General features: G+C 40.7%; 14 non-coding genes across 14 annotated transcripts in view; 7 read left to right on the top strand and 7 right to left on the bottom strand.

Annotated features, from left to right (window-relative positions):
* The window catches only part of trnae-cuc (transfer RNA glutamic acid (anticodon CUC)), a 72-nt gene extending 50 nt beyond the window's left edge, over nt 1–22 (top strand). Inside the window, exon 1 of the tRNA in view lies at nt 1–22. This exon is cut by the window's left edge and continues 50 nt beyond it. This is a non-coding gene — a tRNA (tRNA-Glu).
* Nucleotides 23–373: 351 nt separating this feature from the next.
* Nucleotides 374–446, top strand: trnae-uuc (transfer RNA glutamic acid (anticodon UUC)). The gene has a single exon. It is a non-coding gene; the product is annotated as a tRNA-Glu (tRNA).
* A 9,684-nt stretch (nt 447–10,130) lies between these two features.
* Nucleotides 10,131–10,206, bottom strand: trnae-uuc (transfer RNA glutamic acid (anticodon UUC)). Its single transcript has one exon. It is a non-coding gene; the product is annotated as a tRNA-Glu (tRNA).
* Nucleotides 10,207–11,250: 1,044 nt separating this feature from the next.
* Nucleotides 11,251–11,321, bottom strand: trnae-uuc (transfer RNA glutamic acid (anticodon UUC)). The gene has a single exon. It is a non-coding gene; the product is annotated as a tRNA-Glu (tRNA).
* A 597-nt stretch (nt 11,322–11,918) lies between these two features.
* Nucleotides 11,919–12,005, top strand: trnay-gua (transfer RNA tyrosine (anticodon GUA)). The gene is given in 2 exon segments: nt 11,919–11,955; nt 11,970–12,005. It is a non-coding gene; the product is annotated as a tRNA-Tyr (tRNA).
* Nucleotides 12,006–12,355: 350 nt separating this feature from the next.
* trnae-uuc (transfer RNA glutamic acid (anticodon UUC)) lies at nt 12,356–12,427 on the bottom strand. Its single transcript has one exon. It is a non-coding gene; the product is annotated as a tRNA-Glu (tRNA).
* A 1,152-nt stretch (nt 12,428–13,579) lies between these two features.
* Nucleotides 13,580–13,666, top strand: trnay-gua (transfer RNA tyrosine (anticodon GUA)). Its single transcript is given in 2 exon segments — nt 13,580–13,616; nt 13,631–13,666. It is a non-coding gene; the product is annotated as a tRNA-Tyr (tRNA).
* A 352-nt stretch (nt 13,667–14,018) lies between these two features.
* Nucleotides 14,019–14,092, bottom strand: trnae-uuc (transfer RNA glutamic acid (anticodon UUC)). The gene has a single exon. It is a non-coding gene; the product is annotated as a tRNA-Glu (tRNA).
* Nucleotides 14,093–14,442: 350 nt separating this feature from the next.
* trnae-cuc (transfer RNA glutamic acid (anticodon CUC)) lies at nt 14,443–14,514 on the bottom strand. Its single transcript has one exon. It is a non-coding gene; the product is annotated as a tRNA-Glu (tRNA).
* A 192-nt stretch (nt 14,515–14,706) lies between these two features.
* On the top strand, nt 14,707–14,794 carry trnay-gua (transfer RNA tyrosine (anticodon GUA)). Its single transcript is given in 2 exon segments — nt 14,707–14,743; nt 14,758–14,794. It is a non-coding gene; the product is annotated as a tRNA-Tyr (tRNA).
* A 1,041-nt stretch (nt 14,795–15,835) lies between these two features.
* Nucleotides 15,836–15,923, top strand: trnay-gua (transfer RNA tyrosine (anticodon GUA)). The gene is given in 2 exon segments: nt 15,836–15,872; nt 15,889–15,923. It is a non-coding gene; the product is annotated as a tRNA-Tyr (tRNA).
* A 354-nt stretch (nt 15,924–16,277) lies between these two features.
* On the bottom strand, nt 16,278–16,349 carry trnae-uuc (transfer RNA glutamic acid (anticodon UUC)). The gene has a single exon. It is a non-coding gene; the product is annotated as a tRNA-Glu (tRNA).
* Nucleotides 16,350–16,702: 353 nt separating this feature from the next.
* On the bottom strand, nt 16,703–16,773 carry trnae-cuc (transfer RNA glutamic acid (anticodon CUC)). The gene has a single exon. It is a non-coding gene; the product is annotated as a tRNA-Glu (tRNA).
* Nucleotides 16,774–16,961: 188 nt separating this feature from the next.
* Nucleotides 16,962–17,048, top strand: trnay-gua (transfer RNA tyrosine (anticodon GUA)). The gene is given in 2 exon segments: nt 16,962–16,998; nt 17,013–17,048. It is a non-coding gene; the product is annotated as a tRNA-Tyr (tRNA).
* The last annotated feature ends 452 nt before the right edge of the window (nt 17,049–17,500 follow it).

Here is a 17,500-nt window from a genome sequence, read left to right as displayed (position 1 = left end):
GGTTCGATTCCCGGTCAGGGAAAGTTGGTAAGGTTTTATTTATTAATTATTTTCAGGATTTTTTCGCAGAAAAAAAAAAGTCCTTAAAGGGAAAGTTTTGTAAGATTTTCCCTTTATGCTTCTCAGGATTTTTTCTTAAAAAAAAACCTTCTTCAAGCCGGAATTGATCTAGCGATCTAAGCTTTTCAACCAAGAATGTGTTGAATGTGCCTGGTTGTCTATAGGTTAGGACTCAGGTCTCTCATCCAGCTACCGGGGTTCGTGTCCTGGTCAAGGAAGGGTTGAATAAATTAGCAATTTAGCCAGGCCTTGGCTGTACAACAAAATGTCTTTTAGTCAGCAAGACGCTTTTAAATGTTGTATGAACCAAGGCTCCCTGGTGGTCTAGTGGTTAGGATTCGGCGCTTTCACCGCCGCGGCCCGGGTTCGATTTCCCGGTCAGGGAAAGTTGGTAAGGTTTTATTTATTAATTATTTTTAGGATTTTTTCGCAGAAAAAAAAAAAAGTCCTTAAAGGGAAAGTTTTTGTAAGATTTTCCCTTTATGCTTTTCAGGATTTTTGCTTTTAAAAAAAACCTTCTTCAAGCCGGAATTAATCTAGCGATCTAAGCTTTTCAACCAAGAATGTGTTGAATGTGCCTGTTGTCTATAGGTTAGTATTCAGGTCTTTCATCCAGCTACCGGGGTTCGCGTCATGGTCAAGGAAGGGTTGAAAAAATTAGCAATTTAGCTAGCCCTTGGCTGTACAACAAAATGTCTTTTAGTCAGCAAGACACTTTTAAATCTTGAATTAACCAAGGCTCCCTGGTGGTCTAGTGGTTAGGATTCGGCATTTAACCGCCGCGGCCTGTGTTCGATTCCCGGTCAGGGAAAGTTGGTAAGGTTCTATTTATTAATTATTTTCAGGATTTTTTCGCAGAAAAAAAACCTTCTTCAAGCCGGAATTAATCTAGCATCTAAGCTTTCAACCAAGAATGTGTTGAATGTGCCTGGTTGTCTATAGGTTAGGATTCAGGTCTCTCATCCAGCTACCGGGGTTCGCGTCAAAAAGGAACCCTTTTTTGGGACTGGGAAAAACCGACTGTCGGCTGGGATCCGTAGGTATAACGGGATCCTGTAATTGAGAGAAGACATGGGGTAAGTTGACTCCTATTTAAAATGGTATGAATGATTTGGTAAACAAGAGGTTACATAATAAGAAGTTACAAGAGGTAACTGGGGTAACAAGAGGTTACTTAAGCAAAACCCTGGATATTCTAGACTCTGGCAGGTAAAAGAGCAGTTTTTAAGTTCCGTGGGAGGTGCAGACTCCTCTTGCCGGGTGGCAGTTAAATTCTGTGGGGAAGCGGACTCTGCTTGTAAAAAGAACGTTCAATAATACTCATACAGGTGTATGAGCGTGCGCGCAGGTGTGAATGTGTGAATGAGAGGGAGTGAAAGTCACTTGATTGACACTCATATAAAAAATCACAGGGGGTAAACAGTGACCTCTCGTGGAGGCAAACGCAAGGTTTTTCCCGCCCCAAAGCATTTGGGGTCGAAGTGGAAAACACCACGAGAGGAATTTTGATACACTGTCCTGTGATCAGTTACCAGTGATTTAGGATACCCTAGGTACGACGAACACACTGGTCTAAATTTACTTAAAAATGGGTAAGGGGTCCAGTAAACCTGAACCAAAAGAAAAACTAAAATGTAAGGACTGGAAGTATGTAGAGCAAGTTAATAAGGCCTACGTCGAACGTTAAATAAATGGATAACGAAATATAAATTTGACGGGCAACTGAGGTAAAAAGTTTAATAGAGTTACTGGGAGCCATTAAACTGGAATGTAAGAATAAGGAAAAGCAAATGAAGAAAGAAGGGGTTGAAGCTTTAATGCATTGAATTAAAATAGCTGGGAAAAGAGAAGAGGGAGAGAGAAAAGGTAGGCAGGCAAGAGCAAGAGCAAGGAGGAGGGAGGATTCACTGTTGAAAAACTGATAACACCATTCTGTTTCATCACACGGAGGACGATGAGTCAGTAATCAGAGGGAGCCGTAAGGGAGAGGTGAGCGAAACGTATAAAGAAGGAGCAGAAGCGGAAGGGGCGATGAATTTGCCGCACCTTCCCTCTGCTCCTGCAATCTCACATATATATCCTAATTTAGACAAATTGGAAAATCCCCCTGCTTATGACCCTAACGGTAGCACTCCCACACCAAATACTAGATCTCGGGGGAGAGTACAAATTGGTCTAAAAAATGGGGTGAAGTGTTTGACAATTCCTCCGAACCGCAAAAAATTGGCAGTAACTGAAGGGGATCAATATCCCCTTATAGAGGTGGCAACCCTAATGTGGACTCAGGTGAACAGTCTACAACCCTCTTGGTATATCAGACCTGGACGCAGGACGATATAAAAAGAGGTGGTGGAGGGCGTCACTTCCTATAAGGAGGATATGCAAAAATTCGAAGAAGATATGGAAGGAATAAGACATTCTATCACTTAATGGGAGAGAGGTACAGCAGATATATATGCAAGCAATGGGACACAATTGGCACCATGTAAAAGGTAACTGGTCTCCTTTAAGGGTTACAGGAGACCTTCTAAAACACGATTGACACAGAATTGAGAAATAAAACAAATGACTTATTGGGAAGAATACGGGAAAGGTACAGAAAGAGAGCAAATTACACTGAAATTGGGAGAGTTAAACAAGAGGAGAATGAGAAGTTTGAGGATTATAAACTAAGAATGGAAGCTGTTTTTAGACCTCATAGCGGTCTTAGAGATGACGGGCTGATGGGGGGTGTGTACCATAAGCAATTAAAAAATGCTTTGCATAATGGATCAAAAGACTGTGTGCGCAGTTGGGTAGATAAACATATGATAGGAATGCCCACTAGGAGCTTGGATGAGTACATTGATCACGCCGTTCACATTGACAAATTAATAAGAACTAAAAAGTAAAGATAAAACTTACAAGAAACCGGACACCTTTTGGGGAAGTATCGGGACTGACGCAGAAACATTTTACCAGGACAGCCGAGGCAGAGGGAGACCAGAGAGGACACTTCCAAAAGGGCAGAGTAGGAAGGAGAGGAGGTATCCAGGGACGAGGGTGGACACCATGTGGCCAATGGGGAGCAGGCTGCTGGTCTTGCGGGAAGCCTGGGCATATTGCCAAAGACTGTCGTTCAGGGCCAAAAGATAACACAGCATGACTGGAGCAGAAACTGCATGGGCCAAAGTACACAGCGGATGAAATGAAACCTCATGTGGATTTAAACTTGGAAGAAATTTTTTCTTTAAATCAAGAAATGGTAAAAAAACAAACAAAAAAAAAACCCAAACAAACACATCATCCAGCTCCTACCACTCAAGGACATCCCATAGCTGCAGTCTTAATGGTAAATGGGAAAGAAATCTCATTCCTCTGTGACTTCTGGAGCATGCAGAACCTCATGTAAGGAACACATACCCTATAGTGAACTAAGTGATGAGGTAGTAATTGTACGATCAGCTAATGGGGGTAAAACTGTAGTCACTGTTTCTAAACCAGTTTGGGTAAGAGATTGCTAAAGGTATATCATGCAAAATGTCCATCCTTTTTATGCCAGAATGTCCTGTTAATTTGTTGGGAAGAGATGGCTTACTCAATCAAGGTTTGGCGCTCGTCTCCACTCCTGAGGGGAGACTGGTCATCAAACGCAGAGCCGAGCTATAACGAGGTGACTTTTTTCCCCCTAGAAGGAAGACGCGTTCCAAATTTTTACTACACACTCGACATATCTGACCAAGCACCCTCATAAGGTGGGAACTGAATTGCTAAAGGTAGGAGGACAAGTGGGACACTGTCAACCAATCATGACAGGTGTGGAACCCATGCCCTCTGATGAACTACACGTCACCATGTGGTACAAAAACACTCCTGGGCCTGATCCAACATATGAAAAGAAAACTGTCACAACTCACCCCAACAACCATAACAATTTCTTGTGTTTACTCGGACGGGCAAAGGTAACGTGGTGGCAGAGGTCACCTTACCTACCCCACTCAGAGCCATGCATCCGGGGATGGTACCCACCTCACATCTCATTGTATAAAACAAGGAGAGGAGTTGGAAGTCGTTGGGTAACATAGTTCAAGAAGGTGACAGTGCAACGGATTGGACAGACATGGGCGACAAATTGGAACATAGCGCTCACACAGGCTTGACCAGGAAATGGCTGTATTGGACAATACAGACCAAGGCTTGGAGTACATATGGACTCCAGACACCAGTTGAAACTTTTTTACTAACTGAAGAAGATGAATCACAACTAGCTCAAGTACCTCAATCATTGTGGTCACAAGGACTGTCTGATGTTGGACTGATAAAAGTAATATTGCCAGTACAAATCAGACCCAAAACAGAATATCGACCCTGCATACGACAATATCCACTTAAACCTGATGCACTAGAAGGCATAACACCCAGTAATACATGATTTACAATGAGCAGGGGTTATTATAGAATGTGACGATTCCCCCTGAACACACCAATATTCCCAGTGAAAAAGCAAGCTCCTTCAACGGGATGGAGGATGGTACAGGATGTGCAGGCAGTTAATGCTGCAGTAAAACAACGGGCCTCCATGTGTCCTGACCCACACACGTTGCTGAATTCTTTAAGATCAGGATGCCACAAATATTTACTGTGGTTGACATTAGTAATGCCTTTTTCTCCTTTCCCATTGACAAGACAGCCAATTTTGGTTTGCTTTCATATTCAGGGGGAAACGATACACCTATACTAGACTTCCCCAGGGCTACTGCGAAAGCCCCTACTATATATTCACAAGCCATGCATGCTAGGCATGTCCAAATTTTCTACCACCTGGGGGAAGTCAATTACTACTCTATGTTGACGATTATTAGTGGCTTCTCCGAGTCTAGAAGTATGCAAAGAAGACACTGTGGCCCTTTTTTAAACCACCTAGCTCAGGAGGGGCACCAGTCAGTAAAAACAAACTGCAATTATGGAAACGCCAGGTCAAATATCTAGACCACCACCTTAGTGCAGGTGGCAGAACTATTCTAGAAGAACGGAAAACAGCAGTCCTACAGGCGCCAAAACCAATTACTAAGAAACAAATGATGTCATTCTTAGGCTTGACCAATTATTGTAGAAGTTTGGTTCCAAACTACGTGGAAATTACTTCCCCACTCACAGCTTTAATTTACTCTGAAGACCTAAAAATGACATCACAACTGAACTGGACGTCAGATGCAGAGAAAGCTTTTTTGTGATATTAAACAAGCACTGACCTCCAGTTTAGCTTTAGCCTTGCCAAATTATAATAAACCGTTTATACAGATGGTGGACTGCAAAGACAAGTACATGACTTCTGTTTTTAAGTCAACAACATGGAGATAAATTGAGACCAATAGCTTATTTTTCTTCCAAATTAGATCATGTAGCTTGGCATTACAACATTGTGTGAGAGCGGTGATAGTGGCGTCAATGGCAGTAGAAGTGAGTGCCGAAAGTTCTATTCCACCATTGACCCTTAACGGTCCCACACGCAAGTAGCGGCTTTACTACTGCAAACCAACATGATCTTTTTATCACCGCAAGGCACCTCTCCTGCATGGCCACGCTGCTGCACAGCCAGAACACACAGCTAAATCTAGGTTTAGATTTACGCGACCAACCTTTGTCTCAGGGAGATGGTAGTGTTCGTTGATGGCTCTTCAAGGAAAATGATTTGGGAAAAAACACTAATGGGTTATGCCTGTAGTAACAAAGACACCGTACTTAAAGCTGGACACTTGCCATCAACTTTATCAGCACAAGCTGCCGAGATTTTCGCTCTGACTGAGGCATGTAAATTAATGAAAGGGAAAGATGTCACCATTTATACTGACAGTCAATATGCATTTGCTACAGTTCACACATTTGCTCAGTATTGGCATAACCGATGAATGGTTCACATCTACTGGCAAACCAGTGGCTCACGCTCAATTACTAAAAGAATTGTTAAAAGCTGTCCATCTACCTGCTACATTAGCTGTATGTAAATGTGCAGCACACACCAAATTCCAAAGACACAATTTCACTCGGTAATGTCTTTGCTGGACCGCATAGCGAAACAAGCCGTGAACAAAGTATAAAAGTTTTGTTTACAGACCAAGACCAATTGATAACTTCTGACATTCTCATTGACATGCAACAACAAAGCACACCACATGAGATAGACACATGGATAAAGCATGGGGCTACCAAAACAAACAAAATTTATGTGTGACCCCAGGGGAGAAACCAATCCTACCAAAGAATATGTATAAATGGGCTTGCAATATTGAGCCATGGGCAATCACATGTCTCCAACAGGAGGGATGGTAGGACTGGTACAAAAAAATTTCACCAACATATGGGTTTAACCTATATTCAAAAAACTTTAGAGCATGTTTGATATGTGCTAAACATAACGCCAAGGTAATTTAAGACCAAAACGTTGGCAGTTTCCAAAACCACAATACCCATTCCAAAACAATACACATGGATTTTTTCCAAACTCAGTAAAAGTGAAGGAAAGGAATATGTTTAGTCCTTATAGATGCATTCTCTAATGGATAGAACTATTTCCAACCAAACATCCAGATGCATTGACAGTAGCAAAGCCTTATGTAAAGATATTATTCCACGCTATGGAATACCTGAAAAAATATACAGCGATAACGGGACTCATTTTGTAAATCAGATGGTAACTAATATAGGAAAAATGTTTCACATTAACTTCAAAAATCACTGCAGTTATCATCCACAGAGTGCAGGACTAGTGGAACGAATGAATGGAACTCTAAAAATGGACCAAAAAAGTGTATGGAAGAAAACACATCGTTCTCAGCAGGAACCCCTACAGGTGGAGCCCGGAGACTGGGTGCTAGTAGTAAGAGCATAAAACGGAAGCATTGGCACTCACCGAAGTGGGAAGGGCCCTACCAAGTGATCCTGACGACACCAACGGCTGTTAAAATAACAGAGAACGGTACTTGGATACATCAGTCACATTGTAAAAAGGTCATTTCTGCAAACCCGCCAACGGGAAAGGTGAGAAAAGTCTGATTAATAGGGTGGGACTCAGACGTATAGGAATCGGGTAGACCTGAAAGTCATTGAAGAACACTTTACAGACACCAATCCTAGAAGAGGCAGTAAGGGGAAAAGGTTGGCAGAAAATGAATTATAAGGGCTATAAACCATGTCAAAGAACGGGCTTGATAATACTTGTGTAATGTTCATAGCAACAGTATGGGTGGTAATGTGGAAAAAAAGGCGAAGAAAGAGGTATAGAGAAAACAACAGGGGGCTATACCCAGGAGGGCGAGAGCTGCCACCAAAGGAACGTTCCAGGACACATATTTGACTCTGACGATGCAATGATACTGGCAACGGGATAGAAGCATTACACCTTCATACTATACCAACAGTGTGTGTAAGAGCTAATACTGCCTCGGTGGCCACAATACCAATTACTGTCCTTAACCATAAGGGACACAAGGCGAGCAATTATCTACCATATCCATGGTATATAACTAATAAATTAAAGTGGGACTCTTTGGTAGCGGACCCAGTGGGTTTTGATTGGAAGACGTGGACTACTAATCCTGCTGCGATACACCATAGACGAATAATATCTTTTGTGATGTCCAATCCCTCCACTCAAGGTCTTGCATTTGAAATATACATCAATCTTACCAAATTGGACTTGTGGCCCACCAAACACCCCTGAAATGTACCATCCGATCAACAAGAGAGAGGAGAAAAATGTTGGGTATTTCTTTTATTGCCTTATACTACTAATCCACCTTATTTTCCATTTCGAATATGTCAATTACTAGAACCTAAATCAAATAGTACTGAAATAATTCAAAATTAAGTGACAAAGGTATATACTAGTTAGAGTATTGGATGAAAGTCAACCTCTGATGAGTGGTTTAGAGTAACAACAGGAATAACTGGTAAATACAATTAATTGGCTTCTCCTAGCAGAACAAGCAGCTAATGCCACTCAACAAGACTGTTGTAGTTTGCTTGGGACCCACGACCATTATACAAGTAATACCCCGTCAGTTATAACGGATATGAATGTGTTGTAGAAAGTAATGAACAAAACATATCCAGACAATCGTTGCAAAAAGTGGGATTTAAAATATCCTCTAACAGGACCAGAAAGTTGGAAACCTGTTTTTCTCCAGTAAAGTAGCACAAGGGAAATTTTACATGTATTAATATAACAGGAAAAAAGGAACTACTCGGGGAAGGGACACCAAGAGATTGGTGTCTTACAATAATACCTGTTGGGCCTATCTTTACCCCACAATCTCGAAGCGACATATGGTGGTGGGGTGGGAGAAAATAAGTTATACGATCGATTGCCCTCAGACACCAAAGGACTGTTTGCATTAGTAACCCTTTTACTACCTGTCTCAATATTTCCAACCACTATAAGTGACCTTTTAACGAAATTGGATAGCTTGGTACCTGCAGATTGGCACAGAACAAAGCGATCACTTGCACCCTGGGAGAAGTTAACTGACCCAACGTACATAGACGCAATTGGGGTTCCCAGGGGGGTTCCTGATGAATATAAGTTGGCAAATCAAGTAGCAGCAGGATTTGAATCAGCCTTGTGTTGGTGGTGTACGATTAACAAGAACGTGGAGAGAATCAATTACATCCATTACAATGTACAGAAATTAGGTAATTGGACACAAGACGGTTTTTGAGGCCGTACATGAGCAATATCTACTACCTCCCTCATGACTTTTCAGAACAGGATTGCACTTGATATGCTCCTAGCGGAAAAAATGGGGTTTGTGGAATGTTTGGAGAGCAATGTTGTTCTTTCATACCAAACAACACAGCTGCAGGAGGCAGTCTGACAATGGCCATTGACGGCCTACGCACCCTCAACCGGAAGATGAAGGAGCATTCGGGAGTGGAAACGACCATGTGGGATTCCTGGATGAAAGTATTTGGGAAATACAGAGCTCTAGTTCAATCTGTTTTAGTTTCAATGGCTGTATTTGCAGCAATTCTGACATTGTGTGGATGTTGTTGTATTCCCTGTCTACGCAGTCTTGTGAACCGTCTCATCACTACCGCCTTATCACCAAGGGATGTTGAGCCTACACAGGCGTACCCCACTTTTGGAAAATGAAGAATTTTACGGGAGCTATGATTTTAGTGACTTCAAGCTAACTCAACTTTTCCAAGAGAGTCCTCTACAAGAAAAAGACGACTGACCTTTTGTGTGTAAATGTATTACTCATTGTATGAACTAATAGTTGAAAATCCTAAAGGAAGAGATTATTAGGGAAGCTAACAAAAGAGTAAATAACATGATAAACAGGAGGGAAATGTTGGAAAAATGTATATATGTTATCATGTAATTACTTCTTTTATTCATATCCTTTAAGCACGAATATGTATTAATCCTTGGAATATTACTGACAACTCTTAATCATTAGCAAATCTCAGAGCAAAGGTTTTTAAGTTTGCAGGACTGCATGACCGCGACCTGAGGACCAACAACAAGCAGACTATGATGAACCAGAGTCCAATCACCTGAAGAATCTACAGACGAAGATGAACATGTCACCATGTCACCGTGACTCGACCAAAGATCAATTCATTAGACTACGTGTAATACACAATTATTAACTTAATATGGTGTGGATTTTATGTGAACCCTAATGAACCTACCAAATAAAAGATGGAGATGAGATGAAGGACGCCAGAGCTTTTTGGAGGCCTGTTGTAAGGCGTGACTTCCATTCGCTCTCCTTGCAAGTAAAACGGACTCAAATGCTTTGTGTCTTTCTTCTCTTTGTTTAGTAAATGTTATACTGACAGATAAACCTAACACTAGAAAAGATCTAGTTGGACAGCCCAGACCTGGCATAATGGCAAGTTTTTACAACCCTTCCTTGACCGGTAAGAGAACCCAGGCAGTTTGGTGAGAGCCCACTAGACCACCAGGCACATTGATCAAATTCCTTTTTTTAAAACTTAGATCGCTTGTTCAAATCCGTCTTAAAGGACTTTTTTTTTTTTTAAAGAAAAATGTGACAGAATTAATAAATAAAACCTTACAAAGTTTCCCTGACCGGGAATCTAACCCGGGCCGCGGCGGTGGATGAAAGCGCCAAATCCTAACCACTAGACCACCAGGGAGCCTTGGTTAATTCAAGATTTAAAAAGTGTCTTGCTGACTAAAAGACATTTTGTTGTACAGCCAAGGCCTGGCTAAATTGCTCATTTTTTCAACCCTTCCTTGACCATGACGCGAACCCCAGTAGCTGGATGAAAGACCTGAATACTAACCTATAGACAAACCAGGCACATTCAACACATTCTTGGTTGAAAAGCTCGATCGCTAGATCAAATCCGGCTTGAAGAAGGTTTTTTTTAAGCAAAATCCTGAAAACCATAAAGGGAAAATCTTACAAAAATTTCCTTTTAAGGACTTTTTTTTTTTCTACGAAAAAATCCTGAAAATAATTCTTAATAAAACCTTTCCAACTTTCCCTGACCGGGAATCAAAACCCGGGGCCGCGGCGGTGAGAGCGCCGAATGCTAACCACTATGACCACCAGGACCTCTGACTTCAACTGATTAAAAAGATCTGTCACTATTTTAGTTGTTTTGTTTGTACGTGGAATCCATTAAATTTTTTTTCTTACATGACTAAAATAACTTTTTTTTATTCTTGTACAGCCAAGTTCTCGTATTCATTCTTATTTATGAAACACGTTCATATTTATTGTCAGGTTGTGTGGTGTTTGTTCCTTCGATAGCTCAGCCTGTAGAGCGGAGGACTGTAGTTGTATTGCCAGTAATCCTTAGGTCGCTGGTTCAATTCTGGCTCGAAAGAGTTGTTTTTTTTTTAAAGTCTGAAAAACATAATTTTTTTAATCCTTCCTTGTCCTGGATGCGAACACGGGCAGTGGGGTGTGAGTTATAAAAACTATCAACTAGGTCACCCGATACCTTTAATATATTCTTGATTTAAAAGCATTTTGCTTACTAGAAAAGATTTAGTTGGACAGCCCAGACCTGGCATAATGGCAAGTTTTACAACCTTCCTTGACCGGGAAGAGAACCCAGGCAGTTTGGTGAGAGCCCACTAGACCACCACGCACATTTATCAAATTCCTGTATTAAAGGACTTTTTTTAAAGAAAAATGTGACAGAATTAATAAAAAAACCTTACAAAGTTTCCCTGACCGGAATCGAACCCGGGCCGCGGCGGTGAAAGCGCCGAAACCTAACCACTAGACCACCAGGGAGCCTTGGTTAATTCAAGATTTAAAAGTGTCTTGCTGACTAAAAGACATTTTGTTGTACAGCCAAGGCCTGCTAAATTGCTAATTTTTTCAACCCTTCCTTGACCATGACGAAACCCCGGTAGTGCTGGTTGAGAGACCTGAGTCCTAACCTATAGACAACCAGGCACATTCAACACATTCTCGGTTGAAAAGCTTAGATCGCTAGATAATTCCGGCTTGAAGAAGTTTTTTTTTTAGCAAAAATCCTGAAAAGCATAAAGGGAAAATCTTACAAAACTTTCCTTTAAGGACTTTTTTTTTTCTGAAAAAATCCTGAAAATAATTAATAAATAAAATTACCAACTTTCCCTGACGGGAATCGAACCCGGGCGCGGGGTGAGAGCACCGAATCCTAACACTAGACCACCAGGGACCTTCTGACTTGACTGATTAAAAAATATCTGTCACTATTTTAGTTGTTTTGTTGTAAGTGGAATCCATAAAATTTTTTCTTACAGACTAAAATAACTTTTTTTATTCTTGTACAGCCAAGTTCTGGTATTCATTCTTCTTTATGACACACGTTCATATTTATTGTCAGGTTGTGTGGTGTTTGTTCCTTCGATAGCTCAGCTGGTAGAGCGGAGGACTGTAGTTGTACTGCCTGTAATCCTTAGGTCGCTGGTTCAATTCCGGCTCGAAGGAAAAGTTTTTTTAATAAAAGTCTGAAAAATATCATTTTTTTAATCCTTCCTTGTCCTGGATGCGAACACGGGCAGTGGGGTGTGAGTTCTAAAAACTATCAACTAGATCACCCGATACCTTTAATGTATTCTTGATTTAAAAGCATTTTGCTTACTAGAAAAGATTTAGTTGGACAATCCAGACCTGGCATAATGGCAAGTTTTTACAACTCTTCCTTGACCGGGAAGAGAACCCAGGCAGTTTGGTGAGAGCCCACTAGACCACCACGCACATTTATCAAATTCCTTGTATTAAAGGACTTTTTTTTTTAGAAAAATGTGACAGAATTAATAAATAAAACCTTACAAAGTTTCCCTGACCGGGAATCGAACCCGGGCCGCGGCGGTGAAAGCGCCGAAACCTAACCACTAGACCACCAGGGAGCCTTGGTTAATTCAAGATTTAAAAGTGTCTTGCTGACTAAAAGACATTTTGTTGTACAGCCAAGGCCTGGCTAAATTGCTCATTTTTTCAACCCTTCCTTGACCATGACGCAAACCCCGGTAGCTGGATGAGAGACCTGAGTCCTAACCTATAGACAACCAGGCACATTCAACACATTCTTGGTTGAAAGCTTAGATCGCTAGATCAATTCCGGCTTGAAGAAGGTTTTTTTTTAAGCAAAAATCCTGAAAAGCATAAAGGGAAAATCTTACAAAACTTTCCCTTTAAGGACTTATTTCCTTCCTTGTCCTGGATGCGAACACGGTTAGTGGGGTGTGAGTTCTAAAAACTATCAACTAAATCACCCGATACCTTTAATGTATTCTTGATTTAAAAGCATTTTACTTACTAGAAAAGATTTAGTTGGACAGCCCAGACCTGGCATAATGGCAAGTTTTTACAACCCTCCTTGACCGGGAGTCGAACCCGGGCCGCGGCGGTGAAAGCGCCAAATCCAAACCACTAGACAACCAGGGAGCCTTGGTTAATTCAAGATTTAAAAGTGTCTTGCTGACTAAAAGACATTTTTTTGTACAGCCAAGGCCTGGCTAATTTGCTCATTTTTTCAACCCTTCCTTGACCATGACGCGAACCCGGTAGCTGGATGAAAGACCTGAATACTAACCTATAGACAACCAGGCACATTCAACACATTCTTGGTTGAAAAGCTTAGATCGCTAGATTAATTCTGGCTTGAAGAAGGTTTTTTTTTAAGCAAAAATCCTGAAAAGCATAAAGGGAAAAACTTACAAAACTTTCCCTTTAAGGATTTTTTTTTTCTGCAAAAAAATCCTGAAAATAATTAATAAATAAAACCTTACCAACTTTCCCTGACCGGGAATCGAACCCAGGCCGCGGCGGTTAAATGCCGAATCCTAACCACTAGACAACCAGGGACCTTCTGACTTTAACTGATTAAAAAAGATCTGTCACTATTTTAGTTGTTTTGTTGTATGTAAGTGGAATCCATTAAAATTTTTTTCTTACAGACTAAATAACTTTTTTCTATTCTTGTACAGCCAAGTTCTGGTATTCAATTCTTCTTCTATGACACACGTTCATATTTATTGTCAGGTTGTGTGGGTGTTGTTCCTTCGATAGCTCAGCTGGTAGAGCGGAGGACTGTAGTTGAACTGCCTGTAATCCTTAGGTCGCTGGTTCAATTCCGGCTCGAAGGAATTGTTTTTTTATAAAAGCCTGAAAAATATAATTTTTTTAATCCTTCCTTGTCCTGGATGCGAACACGGGCAGTGGGGTGTGAGTTCTAAAAACTATCAACTAGGTCACCCGATACCTTTAATGTATTCTTGATTTAAAAGCATTTTGCTTACTAGAAAAGATTTAGTTGGACAGCCCAGACCTGGCATAATGGCAAGTTTTTACAACCCTTCCTTGACCGGGAAGAGAACCCAGGCAGTTTGGTGAGAGGCCACTAGACCACCACGCACCATTTATCAAATTCCTGGTATTAAAGGACTTTTTTTTTTTAAGAAAAATGTGACAGAATTAATAAATAAAACCTTACAAAGTTTCCCTGACCGGGAATCGAACCCGGGCCTGCGGCGGTGAAAGCAGCCGAATCCTAACCACTAGACCACCAGGGATCCTTGGTTAATTCAAGATTTAAAGTGTCTTGCTGACTAAAAGACATTTTGTTGTACAGCCAAGGCCTGGCTAAATTGCTAATTTTTTTCAACCCTTCCTTGACCATGACGCGAACCCCGGTAGCTGGATGAGAGACCTGAATACTAACCTATAGACAACCAGGCACATTCAACACATTCTTGGTTGAAAAGCTTAGATCGCTAGATAATTCCGGCTTGAGAAGGTTTTTTTTTAAGCAAAAATCCTGAAAAGCATAAAGGGAAAATCTTACAAAACTTTCCCTTTAAGGACTTTTTTTTTTCTACGAAAAAATCCTGAACAGAATTAATAAATAAAACCTTACCAATCTTTCCCTGACCGGGAATCGAACCCGGGCCGCGGCGGTGAGAGCGCCGAATCCTAACCACTAGACCACCAGGGACCTTCTGACTTTGAACTGATTAAAAAAGATCTGTCACTATTTTAGTTTTTTTGTTTGTAAATGGAATCCATTAAATTTTTTTTCTTTACAGACTAAAATAACTTTTTTTTATCTTGTACAGCCAAGTTCTGGTATTCAGTTCTTCTTTATGACACACGTTCATATTTATTGTCAGGTTGTGTGGTGTTTGTTCCTTCGATAGCTCAGCTGGTAGAGCGGAGGACTGTAGTTGTACTGCCTGTAATCCTTAGGTCGCTGGTTCAATTCCGGCTTCGAAGGAATTGTTTTTTTTATAAAAGTCTTTGAAAAATATATTTTTTTAATCCTTCCTATGTCCTGGATGCGAACACGGGCAGTGGGGTGTGAGTTCTAAAAAACTATCAACTAGATCACCCGATACCTTTAATATATTCTTGATTTAAAGCATTTTGCTTACTAGAAAAGATTTAGTTGGCAATCCAGACTGGCATAATGGCAAGTTTTACAACCCTTCCTTGCCGGGAAGAGAACCCAGGCACGTTTGGTGAGAGCCCACTAGAACCAACACGAACATTTATCAAATTCCTGGTATTAAAGGACTTTTTTTTTTAGAAAAATGTGACAGCAGAATTAATAAATAAAACCTTACAAAGTTCCTGACCGGGATCGAACCCGGGCCGCGGCGAGTGAAAGATGCTGAATCCTAACCACTAGACCACCCAGGGAGCCTTGGTTAATTCAAGATTTAAAAGTGTCTTGCTGACTAAAAGACATTTTGTTGTACAGCCAAAGGCCTGGGCTAAATTGCTAATTTTTTCAACCCTCCTTGACCATGACTCGAACCCGGTAGCTGGATGAGAGACCTGAATCCTACCCTATAGACAACCATGCACATTCAACACATTCTTGGTTGAAAAAGCTTAGATCGCTAGATTATTCCGGCTTGACGAAGGTTTTTTTTTTTAGCAAAAATCCTTGAAAATCATAAAGGGAAAAATCTACAAAACTTTCCCTTTTAAGGACTTTTTTTTTTCAGCGAAAAAATCCTGAAAATAATTAATAAATAGAACCTTACCAACTGTCCCTGACCGGGAATCGAACCCAGGCCGCGGCGGTTAAATGCCGAATCCTAAACACTAGACCACCAGGGACCTTCTGACTTTAACTGATTAAAAAAGATCTGTCACTATTTTAGTGGTTTTGTTGTAAGTGGAATCCATTAAAATTTTTTTTCTTACAGACTAAAATAACTTTTTTTATTCTTGTACAGCCAAGTTCTGGTATTCAATTCTTCTTTATGACACACGTTCATATTTATTGTCAGGTTGTGTGGCGTTTGGTTCCTTCGATAGCTCAGCTGGTAGAGCGGAGGACTGTAGTTGTGTACTGCCTGTAATCCTTAGTCGCTGGTTCAATTCCGGCTCGAAGGAATTGTTTTTTTTTATAAAAGTCTGAAAAATATAATTTTTTTTAATCCTTCCTGTCCTGGATGCGAACACGGGCAGTGGGGTGTGAGTTCTAAAAACTATCAACTAGGATCACCCGATACCTTTAATGTATTCTTGATTTAAAAGCATTTTGCTTACTAGAAAAGATTTAGTTGGACAGCCCAGACCTGGCATTAATGGCAAGTTTTTACAACCCTTCCTTGACCGGGAAGAGAACCCAGGCAGTTTGGTGAGAGCCCACTAGACCACCACGCACATTTATCAAATTCCAGGTATTAAAGGACTTTTTTTTTAAAGAAAAATGTGACAGAATTAATAAATAAAACCTTACAAAGTTTCCCTGACCGGGAGTCGAACCCGGGCCGCGGCGGTGAAAGCGCCGAATCCTAACCACTAGACCACCAGGGATCCTTGGTTAATTCAAGATTAAAAGTGTCTTGCTGACTAAAGACATTTTGTTGTACAGCCAAGGCCTGGCTAAATTGCTCATTTTTTCAAACCCTTCCTTGACCATGACGCGAACCCCGGTAGCTGATGAAGACCTGAATACTAACCTATAGACAACCAGGCACATCAACACATTCTTGGTTGAAAAGCTTAGATCGCTAGATCAATTTCCGGCTTGAAGAAGGTTTTTTTTTAAGCAAAAAATCCTGAAAAGCATAAAGGGAAAATCTTACAAAACTTTCCCTTTTAAGGACTTTTTTTTTTCTACGACGAAAAAATCCTGAACAGAATTAATAAATAAAATTTTACAATCTTTCCCTGACCGGGAATCGAACCCGGCCGCGGCGGTGAGAGCGCCGAATCCTAACCACTAGACCACCAGGACCTTCTGACTTTAGACTGATTAAAAAAGTTCTGTCACTATTTTAGTTTTTTTGTTGTAAATGGAATCCATAAATTTTTTTTCTTACAGACTAAAATAACTTTTTTTATTCTTGTACAGCCAAGTTCTGGTATTCAGTTCTTCTTTATGACACACGTTCATATTTATTGTCAGGTTGTGTGGTGTTTGTTCCTTCGATAGCTCAGCTGGTAGAGCGGAGGACTGTAGTTGTACTGCCTGTAATCCTTAGGTCGCTGGTTCAATTCCGGCTCGAAGGAATTGTTTTTTTTATAAAGTCTGAAAAATATATTTTTTAATCCTTCTATGTCCTGGATGCGAACACGGGCAGTGGGGTGTGAGTTCTAAAAACTATCAACTAGATCACCCGATACCTTTAATATATTCTTGATTTAAAAGCATTTTGCTTACTAGAAAAGATTTAGTTGGGCAATCCAGACCTGGCATAATGGCAAGTTTTTACAAACCTTCCTTGACCGGGAAGAGAACCCAGGCAGTTTGGTGAGAGCCCACTAGACACAAAGCACATTATCAAATTCCTGGTATTAAAGGACTTTTTTTTTTAGAAAAATGTGACAGAATTAATAAATAAAACCTTACAAAGATCCCTAACCGGGAATCTAACCCGGGCAGTGGCGGTGAAAGCGCCGAATCCTAACCACTAGACCACCAGGGAGCCTTGGTTAATTCAAGATTTAAAAGTGTCTTGCTG

Source organism: Denticeps clupeoides, unplaced genomic scaffold (assembly GCF_900700375.1).
Source record: "Denticeps clupeoides unplaced genomic scaffold, fDenClu1.1, whole genome shotgun sequence".
NCBI classification, from domain to species: domain Eukaryota; kingdom Metazoa; phylum Chordata; class Actinopteri; order Clupeiformes; family Denticipitidae; genus Denticeps; species Denticeps clupeoides.
Note: the sequence above shows the minus strand (reverse complement) of the source record. Positions and strands in the feature narration are given on the sequence as shown.